Source organism: Cupressus sempervirens, chromosome 6 (genome assembly GCF_028749045.1).
Source record: "Cupressus sempervirens isolate cs-2001-9-10 chromosome 6, ASM2874904v1, whole genome shotgun sequence".
In the NCBI taxonomy this organism is placed as follows: Eukaryota; Viridiplantae; Streptophyta; class Pinopsida; order Cupressales; family Cupressaceae; genus Cupressus; species Cupressus sempervirens.
This window is the reverse complement of record NC_143123.1, coordinates 414,200,421-414,220,810: the sequence shown is the minus strand read 5'-3', so window position 1 is coordinate 414,220,810 and position 20,390 is coordinate 414,200,421. Positions and strand designations below refer to the sequence as shown.

Below are 20,390 nucleotides of genomic sequence, written 5' to 3'. Positions count from 1 at the left end.
AGTGATTGGAAGCATTATTTCCACCCAACACTACTATATTGGTTTTCTAATGACCTCTAAGTTAAGTTCAACATTTATTTTATTTGGATTTTGCCTCATGTGGACTTTAAAGGTGTGATTTTATATGCAGCCACATTTTTTTTATGAATGTGGATTTTTATTTTCTTACATGTGTTTAGTTAATATTTAGAATAGAACTTTATGTTTTGTAAAGTACAATATTTTAATGGTAAAATAAGACATTGAATTTGGAAAAATCTTGAAGAACCTAATAATAATAAGTTATTTGTAAATTTATTTTGACTATCTTAGAGTTTTGATGTTATAAATTGTAAAAATTTGGTCATTTAAATTTTGTAAAGATTATATACAAGTGAAGGAATTTGAGCTCTATAAATTTTAGGAATAAAAAAGGGAGATTGTTAAATTTTATATCCATTTGAACTTGTCATTTTTTTCATTCTTATTATTTATTTTATGATTTTTTTTGCATAATTATTCTTTTTGTAATGTAGAGGTATAGAAAATGTTTTTAATTTAGAATTATTTTAAAATTATTTATATAGATTTAGTTGGATATTGTTATGAATTATGTGTGCAATAATCAAATATATTCAAAATAATTTTCCTAAAATACATTTGTAGAACCTCTCAACAAAATACCAAATAGAAAGTCATATGGTGTATAATTAGTCATATAAATATTTTATTTTTACTCTAAATAAAACAACTCTTCAATGTGCATTCATTCATCACCTTATCAAATTTATACTTTTATTCAATAATTGTTCACATATCACTGTAACACATTGTAATTAGATCACTAAAAATTTGAATTTGCATTATAATTCCCATGAATTTGTTATGATTGAAGAGCTTTTTCATGCAATTGTTTCCATTACCATAAAAATGACCCAACCAAGAAAAAAGTAGTTTGGGAAAATAAAATATTACAAATTTGGTTGAAAATAAATTATATTATTTTTCAAGAAAAACTCATAGATAATTGGATAGATCTCACCACATAGACGTGACACACAAGCATTAATTTAACTCCCTATAGAGTCTTCAAACTATTTCAAGCACAACAACAACAAAAAACTAATAGAGAAGATCCATTTTTAATCTCAATGCAATTAAATTTCATTGTTGTATAAAATTGGTCCATTTGATATATTTTTGAGTGATGGTCAAATACACTAAAGGTTTATTGCATTATTCTTGAGGTATGCATCTATATCATAATTGTTGTATAAATTTATTAGAGATGAAACAAGTTTCTTATCAAACACATACACACAAGAAATCAACTGTTAAACGTTAACTCATTTTTAAGTGTCTCTAGTTTGTGACAGTTAATGTAGATTAAGGAATTTGATGAATTATAAATTCTTAGAACAAACAGAAAAGCAATCATACCTTCTTACATTTGTTAGAAGTCGAACAAGTTTCTCACGACTTGCGAAACAAAAATAACTTATGAAAAACTAGCTTGAAATTTTGGATTTTATTCCTTGTAGAGCATTGAACTTGGTAATTGGCATAGATTTAGGAATGCAGATAGTGATTAGTATTTTTAATCAGTTAGGAAATAGAGTACACAATTTCTAAAAATAAAATAATTTTGATAATTTTTTTAAGACAAGCTCACAAATCACTGGATAGATCTCGTCACATAGAAGTGATCCACAACCATGAATTAAACTCTCCCCAAACTATCCTAATAACAAGGCAAAGTACCAATAGCAAAGTTGCATTGTTTATTGCAATGCATTTGAATTTCAATGTAACTCCAAAATCATATGTTTGAGATGTTTTGGATCAATGATCAAACATCATTAATAATCATTTACTCTTGTGATATAGACACCTTTGTAAACTTGTTGTATACATTTATTAGAAACTAAACAAGTTTCTTATAACTCACACAAACACTAAAAGTGATCTATAGAAGACCGGCCCACCACCTAAATTCCTGCACTGAACCTCTTCATATAGATCTAAACTTGTAGATCTCCACAAGAGGAACCAAAATGCTGCAATCGAGCAGTCGAGCCGGAACATTTATGAAAAGTAGTAATCAACGCTCCCCAACATAAGTGCTCCCAAATGACCAAGATGGAGGAGCAACATTAGTAGAAGTGTGAGCCTTCCCATCACTAGTCATAGCCCTAAACGATAAAGCCTGGCCCTGAAGAGAAGCTTGGGTGAACTCCCAATTGTGGCCCCAATTCCTCCTCATAGGAAACCAAGGAGTATTGCTCCCCTTGATACTCAACCCCACAATCTCTCCATCTCCACCCACATTCCACACCAAAACAAGAAGAAAGTAGGGGTTCCCCCTGATGGTGAACCTCATTCCCCCATGGAAGAGGCAGTTCACTTTCCTATAGAGAACAGGCACAATGCCCCCCTCATAGACTGCAATCCTCTCAAATGCAGGAATTGACATGTCAAGGTGCTTACGAGGGGGATTGCACCAACCACCATTATCACTAGGCAAGGCATAATTGGGAGGACAGAAATCCGTTGTGGTGACTCTAACAGTGCGGTCGGGCCCAGGTAAACACCACTTGCTGAATACACACTTAACTTCTATGCATGAACCGCATTTGCCACCGTTGTCAAACAAGGCGGTGCTCAATGCAGTCGTATAAATGCCTGCGTACAAAGAACGGCTACTTTCGTCCGAGTAGCCGCACGCGCCGCCGGGGGCTTCTTTGTAGAACGTTGCATGCGCAAAATCCCACGTCGCTTTCGCCGCCTTGCATGAAATCGCCATTAACAACACGAACAATATAGATCTCCATTTTCCTGCCATCTCTCAATGCTCGAGTTTTTTTCTGTCAAGAAAAGAAAAAAGAATAATGGAAGTTTTAGATTCAAATCTACCTTCCCTTAACATATAATAATAATTAATTTGAACAAATAATAATAATAAATATAGATTTCTGCCGTTTACCATAAAAAAAATCTGAACTTTAAAAAACTCACGAAATCTTACCTGCAAACACTGATACGCCAGAAAAAAATCAACAAAGTAAATTGTTTTTATCCTGCATACGATCCGTTCAACTGCGAAACAATGTATGCGAAAATGTTATTTCACCTTTGTGTGTTTGTGGGGATATTTATATCTACATTTTGGAAACGGTTCGTGAATTGCATGTATTGTGGAAAAGATAAACACGAAAGTCTTAAATTTTGAACAGGCCTAAAATGCCGATTAATTTAAACCAGACATTTAATAAATTGTCTATCTTAATTATAAGTCAACACTAATCCAGCAACTCTTTCCTCCGCACATTTGTTCATTTTGAAGCGCCGGCCTTTCATTCCGGTAATCTGTCCTTCGCACAGTACTTTGTTTAATAATTCAGAGGCAGAGATTATTTTTCTTGATTCAATACCATACATTTTATGTTCCCTATGATTGTGATAAGCGAATAAATCCGCTATTCCAGCTTATTGTCAATGGTTGTAATAAATTCTAGATCATATTTTTGGAAGCAACACCTGTATTTCATGATTAATTAATGGAGAATGATGATTAAATTGAGCTAATTTTATAGCGTAGTGTTAAATATAATGAAAATTAAAATTTATTGGTAATAAAATTTATATTTTTGTATTTGATAAATTTTATCTATGTGTTTTATTTTGGGTGTTACTATTAGTATCATTATTACTGTTGTTATGAGTTGAATTACAATTGGTTCAAGTCCCTTTTTAATTTTTTGTGCTTCGAAACAATTACCTAGTATACGTTGAACAAAGTAAATATAAAAGATTGATTTGAATCTCACACTCCTTTGGATGAAGCTGACTTAGATGAAGGAAAAAAGATGGTTAGTTGAAAAAGTCATAGAAATGGATAAGGAAGAATTTTAAGATGGGGATTTAGAGAATAATACAACAAGATACAATTTAATAGATACCAAAGGAAATATATCAGATAAAAACATAGTCTTAGGCATTTCAATAGGAATAGGGGAAGATAAACAATCGGATATAATAAAAATAACAAAGTATAACAATGTAAAACAAAAAGAAACAAAATCTTATTCACCTTCCTAAGAAAAAGTAGAGAAAAGAGAAAGTGGTTGTAGAATTTTTTTTTTCTATTGCATATCAATTAATCAAAAAGGGTACATCACAGTATCAGATCAGTTTACATAGAAAAACCACAACATACAGAAGTACATAATAAGAGTCTCGAGACATATATGACTAGCCATTATTTTGGCTTGTTCAAGAATAATATCAAACTATTTTCTGATTCAAGGAGGATCCTCCTCATCGTCTTCTTCATCATTGGTATCAGGGGAAACAGAGTTATATCCTAGCACCCTATAGTCATATTCAACCTTCTTTTTCAGTTCCTTCTGCATGTTGTCCATTTTGATCTGTTGGATGAAGTCTCTCAAAGTGTACTCAAATTAATCTTTTTCTTTTATTAATGTGTACCCATAAGCAATCTCTGTTTTTTCCATGGTAGCTTTTCCTTCTCTTAGTACTTGCAGAAATTTACTTTCCTTCACCTTCAGGATTACTGTGATCTACATAGAAATGTCAAAATATATGAGCCTCTTATGAGACTCAGTAAGATTTATGTCCTTCCCTAAGAGCACATCATTATTCTAATATTTATAGATGAACCATAAAACAATAGAAGAAAGCAAAGACCAGAAAGAGTTACAAAACTTGCTACTATTGATAGTTCTAGAGATTATATTTATAACATCGAAATGAGTTTTGAAAGATAGGCCAAACATATTCCAAATTTCAGCAACAAATAGGCATTCAAAAAATACATGCATGACAAATTCTGGTTGTTCACACATACTGCAAATGTTAGGCTCCCCCCCTAGTCTTTTGAATGGGAGTCTGTGCAGAAAAAGCTTCCACAGAAAACAAGATATTTTGGGTTCTACAGGTCTTGTCCAAAACATGGTGAAATATTTCATCCATTCCAGATTATCAATCTCAACACCCCATTTAGAATTCACATAAACAAAGATATCATTGATATTTGTTAACAGCTGGTAGAGGTATCTAGATTTTACAAGATGAAGGGGGGTATGATCAAGCCAAAGCAATTGAAAATCATAGCATGAGACATCACAGCATCCTTTGATAGGTCTAATGTTAAATAAGGCTCCTCTAAGCATAGAGTGTGTTCTCCACTGGGATTTGGGTAAGTGATACTTCTTTTCTAGCCATTCCCATTCCACAAAGCTATCTTTCAAGATGATATCTCCAATAACAGAAACACCAAGTTTAGACCACTTTTTTGTTGAGCACCCTTGGAGGAGAGCAAGCTTTTTATCCCCATGGCTCAAATTCCACCAAATAGATTTCTTTCCACAAGGAGACCAGATTTCTCAACAAGATCTTTATTGCTTAAGAAACGCATGACAAATTTTGAAGCCTTCCAAATACTTTTAAAAGCATTGGATCCTTGAACTACCAAGGGAGCATCAACTGTGAGAGAGTCTATAAAGAAAAAATTATTCCATCCTCTAGGTCTGTTGCAGTGGGACCTCCTCAGATTGTTTCTAATCAATACCTTCCAGGACTCCTCTCCATCTCCTGCTTTGGCAATCCATTTGACAACCAAGGGTACACATTGAAACTTGAGGTCCTTGAGACCCAAACCTCCCCATGCCCTACTCTTAGTACACCAATCCCAAGAGACAACATGTATTTTCTTCATTCCACTTCCATCAGACCACAAAAATTTCCTAATAATTTTCTGAACAAAGTTAATCTACACTTGATTGAATAGCCACATGGAGGAAAAGTAAATAGGATAAGAAGATAGAATCTTCTGGTAGACTTGAAATCTACCAGGAAAAGATAGCAAATTACTATTCCATTTTGCTAATTTCCTACTTATTCTTTCAAATGCCCAATCCCACATCAAATTGAGATTAGGCTCTATAGAGAAAGGGATGCCCAAGTATCTTACTAGATGATCCAACCCCCCCCCCCCCCCAAGCCAAATCAAATTTACTCCACCAAATAGGTGATTCTTTAGTCCATCCCAGCATAATAGATTTTGAGATGGATATTTTACTACAAGAGGCAAGACAAAATGTATCAAGTTTCTCCATAAGGTAGGTCATATTAGTTTCTTCTAAATGTAGGAGTATTGATGTATCATCTACAAACTGTACATTGGCAACTTCTTGATTGTTAGGGAGAAGAATTCCCCTAACACATGGAGAGAGAGAGCTATCTCTAAGAAGATAATGAAGAGAATCACTAGCTATCATAAAAAATGTTGGAGCTAATGGACATCCTTACCTGATATATATTGTAAGGCTGAAGAATTCAGATTCTAACCCCATTAATCTCCACTACAGCCTTGGCCCCAAACAACAAAATAGAGACCATTCTGCAATAATGTGTCAGGAAGCCAAGGGCCTCCAACATCGTCATAATGAAACCCCACTCAATCCTATCATATGATTTCTCATAATTTATAAGGAGCATGGCACAATCTTGACCTAAAGACTTAGCCCAATTCATGGCCTCCCAGCATGTAATAAGATTCTCCAAAATATATCTACTTGACAAAACTAGTCTGAGTACTATTGATGACATTAGGAAGAATCTTTTCAATTCTAATAGCTAGAACTTTGGCAAGAATCTTATCAACCACATTTAGCAATGTAAAAGGCCTCTAGTTCTTTATGAGCAACCTATCACCCTCCATTGGAATGAGTTTAATAACACCAGCATTTAGTTCAGGGCCAAGAGACCCTCTGTCAAAGGCTTCTTCATAAACACTTAACAAATAGGGAACTATCCAGTCTACATTCTTTCTATAAAATTCAATTGGGAGCCCATCATGTCTTGGAGCCTTATCACTAGCCATTCTACTAATAGCTACTATGATCTCCTCTTCTGATAAACCACCATCTAGAACCTTAGCCTCTTCATCCTTAATTTTCTTAGGGATGATGGATCTAATCTTAGCCCTAGAAACCTCCATGCATGGGTCAAGTTCTGAAGAAGTAAATAATTCCTTATAGAAGGAAGAGAAGGCCTCTAGGACCTCCTAATGAGATGAAACCACTAAATCCTAAGTTCTAATACTGCAGATCTTATCTCTTGCCTCTTTCTTCTTCAGGGTCTAGAAGAAGAATTTAGATCCTCTATCTCCAAGGTTAATCCAATTAATCTTGGCTCTAACTTTGGCCCCTCTAGTCTTAAACAACTAAAGTTTTCTGAGTTTGTTCCTACACAGAAGGGCTTCTGCATAGGGGTTTGATTTAATCTCTCGTTCTACTTCCTACAAAGACTCAACCAACTCAACTTCCCTTCTCGTGGCATCCTTAGCCTTTTTCCTCCCTACTACCTTAAGCGTTCCCTTCCAAGACTTGGAGGTTTGCTCCCATTTTTCAATGGCAGATTCATGTCTAACAACCTTCTCATTATACCAAACAATAACTCTGATAGCCGCCTTGATAGCATCATCTTTTAGCAAGGAAGTGTTCAGAGAAAAAAATTGTTTAGGAGGGGATTCAATGCATTTCTCTCTAATCAATTGGATGGAAGCCATAATTGGTTGATGATCTGATAGTGTGTATGGTATGATTTTTACACAATTATTGTTAGACTGATGTTTACAGCTAAACCACATCTTATTTAAATAAAATCTGTCAAGTCTCGAATAAATCCTTCTATCACCTTTTTGAAAATTAGACCATGTGAACCAAAATCCTTTGGATTCATGCCTCATTCCTACAAGAGGGTCAAAAAGGTTCAATTTATTCATCATTCTACACCAGAATAATGGCTCATTCCCTTTCCATTCAAATTTAAGGCCCCCAAATTTGTCTTGAGCTCTCTCAATCATATTAAATTCTCCTACTACAATCCATGGAATTGATTCTAGATTAGCTAGCCACTTCCATAATTCAATTCTACCATTATGCACATTAGGGGCATAAATTGAGCAAATACCAAATGGTAAATCATTATACTTTAGTTTAACCTAGACTACCCTATTACACAGAGATGTCCCCCATCCTATCATTTTATCCTTCCAATTTGGACTGATTAGAATAGAGGATCCTCCTTTACCTCTTGGGTGTTTAGTAGAAATTGTACTAGCATCCCTCCATATGCATTTCAGGGCAATATCTAGGTCAAATCCAATAGCTTTGACTTCTTGAAGTAATAGAAAATCTAACTCTCTATAAGAGTTGAGTAACTTTTTCACCACATATTTCCTATCAGAGTCCTCTAATCCTTTAACATTCCAGGAAATGCAGTTAAGGGCCATAAAAAAAAGATTAGTCTGTCTCCATGGGTTTCCTAAATCCTTTAAAGTATTCAGGTATGCCTGCTTTAGTTTTCTTAAAAGGTCTAGGATTCCCACTAATTAATGGGGGTCTGCCTCTCTTCTTTTTCTTAATCAAGGGGGAAGCACCAAATTTGGGACCCAGCTCCTTAGGATCTTCACCATTAGACAGATCAGCATTAAATACAAAGATCTCCTCCGACTTCTCATCTTTGCTAGCATCAACACATGCAATGATTTCACCCTTTTCCACTTCACCAATACTGTCAATCAACACTTCTCCCACTTCTGTCGCCCCTTTATTTAGGGATGAAACAACACTTTTCTTCTCATATTTCCAAAGATTTGAAGGTGGTGGAAGAGGAGGGGGGGCTGGAATTACTACCACAGAGTAATCATTGAACTTATCTTGCATCTCAGAAGAAGACATGTCCCCTCCCAAACCACCACATGGAAGAGAGCTATCACACTCATCAACAAAGAGAATAGGCTCAGAGTTCTAGGTTCTGAGCAAATATCCCTAATAGAAGGAGGAGCAGGTGAGGGAGAGGGGTTGCAAGATTTTTAGATATAATAAGTTCTCCACTTGGGCTGAGAGGAAATTTTGTTATTCCTAGCTCTTCCTCTAATCCTCTCCATTGCTAATTGATGAGCATTTTTAGTTCTGTGAGTTGGTTTGGGTTTATTCAAATTTAGACCAAAATCAATATTATTCTCAATAGAAGAAATCTCTTGGGGTTTCTCAATGCAAGGATAGTATTAGGTTTCTCAGGGTGGATTAAAATTTCCCTTTAAGTTTATCAAGAGCAGCAAAGAGTATTTCAAGGTTCTAGTTCCAATTCTCCGAAGGAGAAATGTTAACTGAAGGAACAGAGGTCTTGTTGCCAGAAAGAGGTGGTTCGACAAAACTAGAGGTGTTAACAAAGCCATCTTTAGGAGCTACTTTTTTCTTAATAGAATTTCTTTTAAGAATAATAGGGCATTCTTGTTTCCTATGTCCTTCTTTTCTGCACACAAAACATCCACCTAAACCACCTAGAAACGTAATTGGGCAACACACTAGAGTGGGATAAATGTCAAATTACAACGACTCTAGGAGGTCAACACCAAGCTTGAGTGAAATAAGAATTTGAAAATCAATGTTAGGAATGAGGGTGTTTGACTAATAAATCTGAAGCACCTTCCCTAAGGGCTCTAGTGCTTGTAGAATGAGCTCAATAGAAAGGGTGGGAGATTACCTAGGATAATCCACCTAGGGCTAGACAATGCCAGAACTTCATCTTGTGTGGCTTCAAGGGTCTAGGGTATTTCCCTAAATTCACAAGCACCAACCCTCCAAAATTGTTTATCTATAATCACCTTCTAGGCTTTATTATCACAAAAAAAGAGGATAAAAAGGCCTTTTTGCAGCATATGGCAATAGGTAAAATGAAACCCTAGCTTTTGCCCCCAAACTTTGTGAAACCAATCATTCAATAAATTCCTTGATGAAACCCTACAACTATCAATAGCAGCAAAGAAAATTGCACAATCCTGAAGCATAGCTTTCTCTAATTCAATAACTTCATTCATCTAGGAATTCGGCTTAACGACAAGCATGGATGGAATAGAAACCTCACCTCCATCTCCTTCAACGACTAAAACCTCTTGTGTGATGCTTGAGATGAAGGTTGCCCCTTGAGGAATGATTCTTTCATTTTGCACTACTTGCTTGAAGGACAATAGCTTGGCTCCACTACGCCCTTCTTCTCCTCCATTCTATAAGTTTTTTCAGCTACAGCACCTTCCAAGAGATCTAGTGAATTTTGCAAAGGAAATTTAGGGTTAGAACTACCACCATTCAAGAAAATGGGCAAGTTTCCATGTTTGTAGGGTATAAAACCCCTCGAGGCAGAGGCATTAACGTCTTCTAGGGAAGTAGAGACCATAAATGCAACCCTTGTGAGGAAGTGTGTGAAGGACAACCCAAGGGTAGCACTAGGGTGTCAAGCACATCAACTTGCAGAGTCGTGCATCCTCCCTAGAAATCATTGTAGATATATTTCAATTGAGGTGGAGACATTTAAGGGAATTTGATTTGATAAATCAAGAAGAAATACCAAATAAATGGAGCTTGGATTATCTAGATAGGAACAAAGTAGGACAATTCCAAAATTGGGAGGAGTTCAATATGGAGGAATTAGAAGAAATTTAGCAAGGTATAAATAAAACAAATGATGAAAATAGTCAAATTATGAAAATAATAGGCAAAGAAATGGACGAGGATGATAGAGGATTTAGTAACAAAATTATGAAAAAAAAAAAAAAAAAATTTCAAATAAAATGGAAGATAAATCTATTACCATAAGTATGTAGAATGCTAGTAAAAATCTAAGAAATCTTGGTATCAAGTGACAAACTTACAAGGTTTAGAGCATCCAAGATGTTAAAAAAAAAGTAGAGATAGAGGAAGGAAATCGTTAGTTGAACTTAGACTAGCTACAAGACTAGCTAGAAACCATAAAAAGATTTAACGTTCTTATGAATGCAGGGAAGGGGAAGTTCCTTTTGACAGAGCCATGAAGCTAACAACATGGAATATTAGGAGCCTAAATGCCCCTAAAAAAAAGTGGTTATGCAAGTGCAATTGAGCATTATTTGAATCAAATATAGTATTAATAGAAGAATCAAAACTTAACAAAGAAGGAGGAGAAAAATTTAGTAGAAAACTAGGTTCTTGGAAAAGGGAACTTATTGATTGAATAGGGACCTCAAGTGAATTTGTATCATATGAGACCCAAAGAGGGTTGATTTCACTCCACTTGTATCCAATAATAATTGGATGGGCTGAGAGTAAAAAGTTTCACAACCAAAATCTAATTCCTACTTTTTAATGTGTATGGGCCACCTTCGACGATGAATAAGAAAGAAATTTGGAATGAGATTATCAACTATTTAGAGTTAAATCCATAAGAAAATGTTTTCATTGGGGAGATTTTAACACAATTCTAGATTTAGGAGAAAAAGAAGGTGGATCCACGACCATTAACTAGGTTATGCTAGATTTCAAAGCATAGCTTGCAAAAAATAACCTTATTGACATTCTAACATCTAACAAGGTCTTCACATAGAACAATAGACAAGTTGGTTTCTATAATATAGTAGAAAGATTGGAAAGATTTATATTTAAAGAAAATTTAACATATTTTAATCATCCCTTCAATATAGTCATTCTTCCTAATGTAGGATTTGATCACTATCTGGTTAGAGTAGAAATGGGCGAATCACACAAATCATCAAGAAATCCATTTAAGTGTGAAAATTTATGGTTATTGGATAAAGAATTTATTAATAGTATATATCAATGGTGACATGAAGAAAAACTTGAAAGATCAAGGATGTTTTGTTTCATAGCCAAATTGAAATCTATGATAGCCCCGCTAAAATAATATTTAATAATTATTAAGATACAAAGTAAGTAATATATATAATAATTATAAATAACTAATAATATTTTTTTTAAGTAAAGATAGATAAATAAATAAATAAATGCTATTGTAATAATAATTAAAGTTATAAATAAATGAAATGATATAACTAAATAATGTTTGTATTCAATAGATGTTATTGTAATATTTAATCTACATCATAAACTTACTATTGTTAAATAAAATAAATACTATAATCCAATAAATCTTAAAATTTAATAATATCATTTCTTAATATTAATAATATATTATTTTTATAATCTAGAAGGGGTGTGTCATTTCATTTAATTATATATAATAGGAGGGTCCATAGGATTCATTTAGGGATCATCAACAAATATATCATTCATTACTCAAAATTATCTTATCAAATATGGATGAATGAATGAATGAAAGATTTTTAATGACATCCACGAGGCCATAAGCCTAAGAAACCTACATAAAACTCGTACTCAATCTGATGTGATTTCTCCATCCTATCTCTTTTGTTGTGAATCTGCATAAGTAAAATGCCCCCCTTGAGGAGTCTTGGTCCTTCAAAAAGGTCTTTTATGTTTTTCACTTTTAATGTTTATTTGTATTGGTTATGAATGTCTTTGTATGTTGTACAATCCTTAAGATAGTGCCACTCTATTTCTACCACACCCGCATTGCAGAATCCACAAATTTTGTCCTCCACTATTCCTTAGGGAGCTTCCATCTACCAGTTTCACATCTAAAATAGTGGGAACTAGATCTTAATTATGTGATTAGGAATTTTGCCTCTCCTTTGATATTGGCTCCTAAATATTCTTTTTTTTTTATGTTTTCATGTGGGATTAAATTCTTTGACATAATAGGCTTTTTTTCTACCTAGCTCGTTTACCCACATGACAGATATGATTTTTCTTGCCACCCATTTTTTAATTTCAGAATTATTTCTCAGACATTCTTGGTAGTCAATGTTCCACTTTTTGAACCATTTATCATATTGTTTCTTCCATGTCTTCTTTCGACGAGCTAGTTCACTATCAACCACCCTACTAGACTAGCGATTTGCATCCATTTTACTCACCTTTTTTAGATAGCTCAACAATCTAACAATTGTCGAGGCCTCCATCGAGAACATGCCCACCTCTGCTAAAATAATCTTGTATGGAACAGTGAGTTTGATTTTGAGATTAGTTGTGATGAAGTATTTTTGAATTCTTTCAATTTGTCACCATTTATGGTTTGATACATTACTCCTCCATACCTTGCTGCCATATAAAATAACTAGTATCACCAGCAACCCAAAGAGGGATTTCTTAGTCTTCCAATGGAGAATGGGGTCATTATAATTGGAATCAAAGCATGATCCTTCCATCTTATGCTCATAGATATTTATACAAAATTACAAGAGAATATAGAAATAGAAGGAAAGATGTATCTTATACAAAGAATGGAAAGTGTTATTACATTTGCAGCAATCCTTTCCCTCAACATGGTATCAGAGGCAACTACAAATATAACAAAGAAAAAGTGAATGTAGCATCTAGATCAAACATAAAATATTAAAATCATAGCAGATGCATGTCAGAAATATTCAAGACTATGCTAAGTTACTGAGAGGGGAGGGGTGAATCAGTAACTTCTAAAACTTGTACACTTTAACTCTTTATCCAACAGTCCAATTAGCATTTATTCCATCACATAAAATTTGATCTAATTGCATGCATAAGAAACTAAAAACATGAAAGCTTTCATAAAACTATAACACAAAGATTTGGTGACCTAGAAACTATCCAAATGGAAAGTAAAACTAGGGTTGGGATGATACCCACAAGCTTTAGTACTATAGTATAAAGTTGGCCTGTTAAGGCTTACATTGATCACTTCTACTGATCTACCCTATTAGAAGCAATAAGGACTGCTAGGTCCACCTTGTGAAAGGATTTACAAATATACAACGAAGTATGCACTCGGTAAAGAGATTTACAAAAGATTGTTAGCTCTATCTTGTTAAAGGATTTGACTAATCCACCTATTAGGATGAAGTAGTAGTTGATATCTGATCTACAACTTGGTTTGTTGAATGAGATTCCTTTATTTACGAATCACCTTGTTGTGATAGATATGTCTTTGTTGCTCCTTATACTATTGTAGCCTTTGTAATTCGCTCTTTCTACTCTTCTTTGATTATATTCAATTACATTGCATTCATATTTACTTACTTACACACTTGGATATGATACAATTCATTACATATATACCAATCCAATTATATAAATTACAAAGTCAGCCACAATGCAACTTTACACAAATATTACAAATTTGGCTCAAGTGAAGACACTCAGGTTCTGAAGACTGACTCGATGAGGTTTTGATACTTGGCATCCACTATCAATGCTTGACATTATCATGCACTTGGTAGATGTAGAAGCTCGATCCATACTGATCACTTTGAAGTAGTCTTGAACTTGGTCTGCACTGGTGACTCGGTAGATACTATTAAACTCGTCATATAAATTGAATCACTTGTTTACTACTAGATGACTTGGTAAAAACTATCACCTCGAGCTCTATATAAACTAAGTCACTTGGTTAACACTGAGTGGCTTGTTTAACACAGGAATCGCATCACATAAACTATGAACTCGACGAACATTGCATAGCTCAGTTTGCACTGGTAAACTTGGTATACACTGAGATGCATGGTTAACACTATTGATCTTCATTATAACTATAACTACTCGGTAACCACTAAGATTTGTCCAAAGGACTTGGTAGAAACTATAGAACTCGGTGATAACTGACATACTTGGCAAACACTATTAACTATACAATAAGCTTGGTAGCCATTTACAATCTAAACAAGTGTGTGTCACTAATAACAAACTTGATTGTTATGTCAACAATCTCCCCATTTTGCATCAGTGACAAAAACACTTATCAGCCAAAACTAGATTCAAAAAGTTTCCTAAATACCTTTTATTCATCACCTTGTGATACTAGCTCGGTAGAGCATATTGTTTTTGAGATTTTTCAAAATTTATTTTGTAAGGTATATATTTGTACATGGTAAGGTTCTTTCATATAGTATACTATACATCTTCTTGCTATATACAACATATCTTTCTGTGCATATCATTCTCCCTAATTGCCTTTACAAATTATTACATTTTCACCCCCATAACTTATATCTTTCTCCCCCTTTTTGACATTAATGCCAAAGATTTAATCTACTTATTTACATGTTAATGCCAAAATGAGATATAAAACTTGAATGTACCTTGACAATGGTTGCCAAAGTTTTATCCCAATTGTCTTTTAGGACCTTACATGTGTGAATTGCAATTTGTACTTCTACTGACAATTCTATCATATGGTCTACTATGGAGAAGTTATTGTCATCGATGAGAGTTTTTGAATGTGCAATATGTTTCTGTAGTGCATCCATGTTGGGAAGAGTCATATTTTTAATATCTACCAATGTAGATCTAATCCTTGCTTCTTCTCTAAGAAATTATGCTTGCATATCTGACAAAAATCTTATATTTTGGAAGTGTGTAGAGCTTGAACTAGGGTCAAGTTGCAACTATTGAGCTCTTGACTTTAGATCTTCATCTATTTTGGACAATTTGTCCTTTATTTCCTTGATAAACTCAAAAACATTACATAGCTTTCCAAAAAGTGATGACACATTTGTACAAGATACTTCCAAAGAACCCAAAATTATAGAAAGTTCTATTTGATAAATAGTTATTTGTTGATCAATGTGCTCCAACACTTTATTATCAAACTTCTTTTCTGCTTTATGTACTAGCTTATCCTGACCATAGATATCTTCATTAAAATTTTGTACTATCTTTGCTAGCTCAAACAAAATTGGTTGTGAAGGATCAACTTCAATGCCTATGGCCTCTGCCAAAATGTTCTTTGCATCCTTAATAATTTTGAATTCTTTATCTCTCTCCTCCCTTAGTCTTTGTTGTTTAGCCTTCTTCTAGAGGATTTCACCAAATGGCTGCATTTGGTCTAGAGTAAGCTTAGAAATGTCCCAATTTGGGATTTCAATTTCCTTATCTAAATAGATATTTCTTCTTTGATCTCTTTTCCTTTACCCAAAAAATTTGTGCTCGGTTGAACCTTGGGCTCAACTATGATTACACTTATTGCTTGTGTACCCATAATAGAAATAATAGTAGACATGTTAGGACTTGCTGTAAAATATAATACTGCACTTACTCAAGGAATATTTACAGAAATACCTAAAGAATCCAAAATTGATGTGCTCAAAACTAAAGTAGCCAACTCGATAGATGAGGGAAGAGTCTATAGCTCAGTAGATGAAGTGGAGATCACTTCAGTCAATGATATGTTGAGCTGAGTGAGAGCAAAGCATGATTGGACTTTTGTATTCACACTAGTAGTCACAATCAAACTTGTTGGGGTTGTCTCCATGCTTGATGTTGTTACTGGCTTGCTTAGAGAGTGAGGAAGTAAGGCAATGACTATTGCATTTGTTGGTCCTTAGATGGTTTTGACATTTGAGTGTCAACACACTTAATCAATTTTTGTACTAAAGCTGAGTACACTATGTATGTCGAGCCACAGTGTGTGCCGAGTTAGAATTCCAACAGGTGTCGAGTGACTTCAGGTGTCGAGTAGTATATAAGTACAGAGTGATATATAGGTGTCAAGTCATAGTTGATGTCGAGAAAGTCAAAATGCTTCATATGTCAAGTGAGCCAGAATCATATATGTGTCGAGCAAGACAAAGTGTAATAGGTGTCGAGCAATCTAGGATAGTATATCTGTCAAGCACCAGTAGTTTAGTATATGTCAAGTAACACAGAATTAGCATATGAGTTTGTGCCCTCACAAACTTAGATGTAAACCATTTTTGGAGCTGACATAGAAGGATTTCAAAAAAGAAAAAGGATAAGAATGAATCTTTTATGATTCCTATGCGATCAACATGTAGCCAATTAGAAAAATTGAAAAGGCATGCAACCAATGATAAAAATGTAAGGAATGAGCGAGAACTTGAGATTCAATATGGATCATAGATCCATACCTAACCCTAAGTCTTCACAATATTTAAAAGGAGGTTGAAAAATCCATTAGGTATGTGGAAGAGAATAGTATATGGGGAGAATATAGTGAAATTCAGCATGAAGAAGGAAAGACTTAAAGGACCAGAGTAGTAATTTCATATCTAGTTGATTAGAATAGAACAAGGAACAAGGGACACAATTAGATATTAGATCTTAGAGGATCAAGATCAAAGAGACTAGATCAAGTGCATGAACCTAGAAATTAGAGATTGCATACTATTAGGTTTATTGATCTAATACTTTCTTGTCATTGTATTAGAAGTTGGAAATCCTATATTGATAGGTTAGCTTAACAACTAAGTAGGAGAACCTTTGGAGAAGGTGATTGAAAATCCTATCTATTAGGTGGGTTTAACAGCCTATTGTAATTCCTTTAACAAGGTAACAGTTCATGTAAAGTTTTTGCAAATCCTTTAATTAGGTCACTATTGATATAGTGTAAAGCATTTAACAAGGCAAGCCTTTCACAAGGCAAACCATCAAAAGTGGTCAAATAATTATTGTTGCAGTAATTTTTGTGGTATCATCCTCACCCTAGTTTTACTTTCTTATTCTTGAAGGGTTTCTAAGTTACCAAAATTTGGTGTTATGTGTTATTGCATGTGTTTACTTTATGATTATTTGATGTATTTATATGCATGCAATTTACTTTTAATTATTTGACTAAAAAGGTTAAAAGTGTGATACTTTTGATTCACCCCACCATCTCAGAAGTACTCTTCCCATTTTGAACATTCCAACAATAGCTATCTTAACTAGATCAGTTTCCTCATCATCTTGCTTTGCTTCCTTGGTAGCCTCTTGTCCTCATTCCTCTTCATCCTCTTCGTTGTCAAAATGAGTTGCTTCTTCAATATTTTCCTCTTCATCTTTCTTCTTATCCTCATCATCATCATCATCATCTTTAACATCAATTGGAAAATCACTTGGTTTATGTAGAAGATAGATATTCTTCCAAGTGTTTGTTGCATTCCTTATAACATGTTCAATGGCTTTCATCAAAATTAAGCAAGTATTAAATTTTAGAGTCAATTTTTCTTCATTTTTCTTCAATGACTCTTTTATCTCAGCATTTGATATGCTTAGTATAAGCTGACTCAAGGTTTGCCCATATATGTCTTTAGTGGTTTTCATGGCATAATCCCCATCTTGGCTTTATTTTCTCCAAAAAATCATTGGGAATTTGAGAGGCAATCTGATCATGTGAGTACTTCCACTTACCCATCTTGTCCATTACCAGATCTTCTATTTTCTTCAGCTCCTATATTATCTTAATTTCATACTTTAATGATTTGAAGTTTGTTATACCAACTCCTGCTTCCAAATCTTTCAATCTATCTTGGAAGGTGGGTGGAGGTTTTCTAGATATAATGTCTCCTCCTTCCTTGTTAGATTTCTTCCTAGAGGATCTTCTTGTAAACACTGCAATGGATGGCTTTTGTGGCTTAGTTATAATCACCTTGCCCTTTCCTTAATGGCTCTTCTTCCTGAGATTCTTCATCATCCTCTACTTCTATGTCCTCTTCTTCCTAATCCTCGTTGATTCCCTCGATCAACAAAAGGGTTGAACTTGTTTTTAGTTTTGCAACTCTTTTCTTTCCCTTGTTAATTGCCTGAGGGAGCTTTATTTCTAGTTCAATCCTGGCTTTAGCTTCATAATATGTACCAAAATAAGCAGCCTTAGGATCAACTAGCTCATTGACAAGTGTTTCAATCATATCTTTGGTTTCATCAATATTGACCTCATTTCCAAGAGGTTTTACCCATGCTATTCTAGGCTTAACTGCCTGAATGTATACTTTGTCACAATCCACCATGAAACATACATCATCCTTATAATCTTCAACTAGTTTCTTGGGGATTTAGTATCTATTGTTCATTTTCTCTTTGAATGCATTAAAGTAGTTGTCCATAATACTATTATAGTTTTCACCCATTTCAGCAATATACTCATTTATCTGGTATAACACAAACACACCTTTTCTCCAAACAACTTTGCCTTTTGAAGGGAAGAATTTATGAACATAAAAGAATCGATAAGTTAACAAGAAACCAAACTTACATAGGTTATTCTTTGATGTCCTTATGCTTTCCATATTTTTGTTGAATTGTTTCAATAGTAGCTCAGCAAGGTCAAAAGATAAATTGTTCTTCACTACTTTGTATGCCAAGCCCACAACTTCACATGACACACTATTCAACCTGCTAAAGCTGTATATCTTATGTGCAATGATGTAAATACCAAACTTCAATTCCATATTTGAAACACTGCCAATTTTCATTCCTCTGTCGTCCCATTCTACTAGGGTTATCTTCTCTAGTTCAGCCTGACCTAGGGTTTTTGTCATTTTGGCTTTGGCTAGCATTGGGAGATCATTGATTCAATGAATCATCTTCTTTGTGATCAACACTGGTTGTTCCAACCACAATTTCCCATTATGCACCTAACTAAGGATAAACCTAATCCATTTAACTTGAAATTTGTGGGGCATGTGAGGGATGTGAGTTAACCCTTTGGTTTTTGGGTGTTGGTGCCCGAGTTTCAAAACTCCATTCACACATAGCTGACCTAGGGCATCATCCATTTTCAAACTACCAATCTCTTGAATAACACATTTAAAGTGAGTGCGAATATCATTGATCAAAAGTACCTTTGGAGGGATTTGCGATTATGCTCCACTTGGATCTAGGGTTTCAACGACTGTAGGAGTGAGCTTGAAATCCGGTGCCTTCCATTCCACTCCATGAACCAACATGTCAGATCCTCTATAATGAAAGTCAAAGCAAACAGATTTCCACAATCCATGAATATTGAAATGATTTCTGGGGAAGATTGTGTGAGAGTTTTTTCATCAACGTTTCGGATCATACTGTATGATCCATCATCAGAATTTTTTGCTCTCAATGACTCAGTGGCATCCTGATGATGGATCATACAGTATGATCCGAAACGTTGATGAAAAAACTCTCACACAATCTTCCCCAGAAATCATTTCAAAATCCTCTATAATGTCTTATTTTGGACATTTTACTCATTTTCCCTATCTTGTATAGATTTTGATATATTTTCATCTAATATCTTTCCATTGTTTGATATTTTGTGTGTGTGTGTGTGTGTGTGTGTGTGTGTGTGTGTGTGTGTGTGTGTGTGTGTGTGTGTGTGTGTGTGTGTGTGTGTGTGTGTGTGTGTGTGTATTTTCAAAGGGTCACATCCTTTCATAATAGTTATATTATATTAATAATTATAATAATTATATATTAATAAGGTTATTTATATATCATAAGGTGTATTATATTAATAATTATGTATTATATATTAATAATATAGATTAATATTAATTATATATGATTATTATAAAATATCATTATATATTATATATTATATTAATTATATATGATTATTATAAAATATCATTATAGATTATATATTATATTAATCATATATGATTGTATATTATATATGCATCATTTTAATTATTTAATATAGATATAATTTTCATATACTATAGTACATAAAATAGTTGATATATA

General features: G+C 34.0%; 1 pseudogene across 1 annotated transcript; it reads right to left on the bottom strand.

Moving 5' to 3' along the window:
- Positions 1-1,743: 1,743 nt before the first annotated feature.
- On the bottom strand, positions 1,744-3,092 carry LOC149552824 (expansin-A9 pseudogene; annotated as a pseudogene). Its single transcript, XR_016353378.1, has 2 exons — positions 3,005-3,092; positions 1,744-2,843 (listed from the first exon to the last, which is right to left on the bottom strand). The product of XR_016353378.1 is annotated as an expansin-A9 pseudogene (transcript).
- Positions 3,093-20,390: the final 17,298 nt, after the last annotated feature.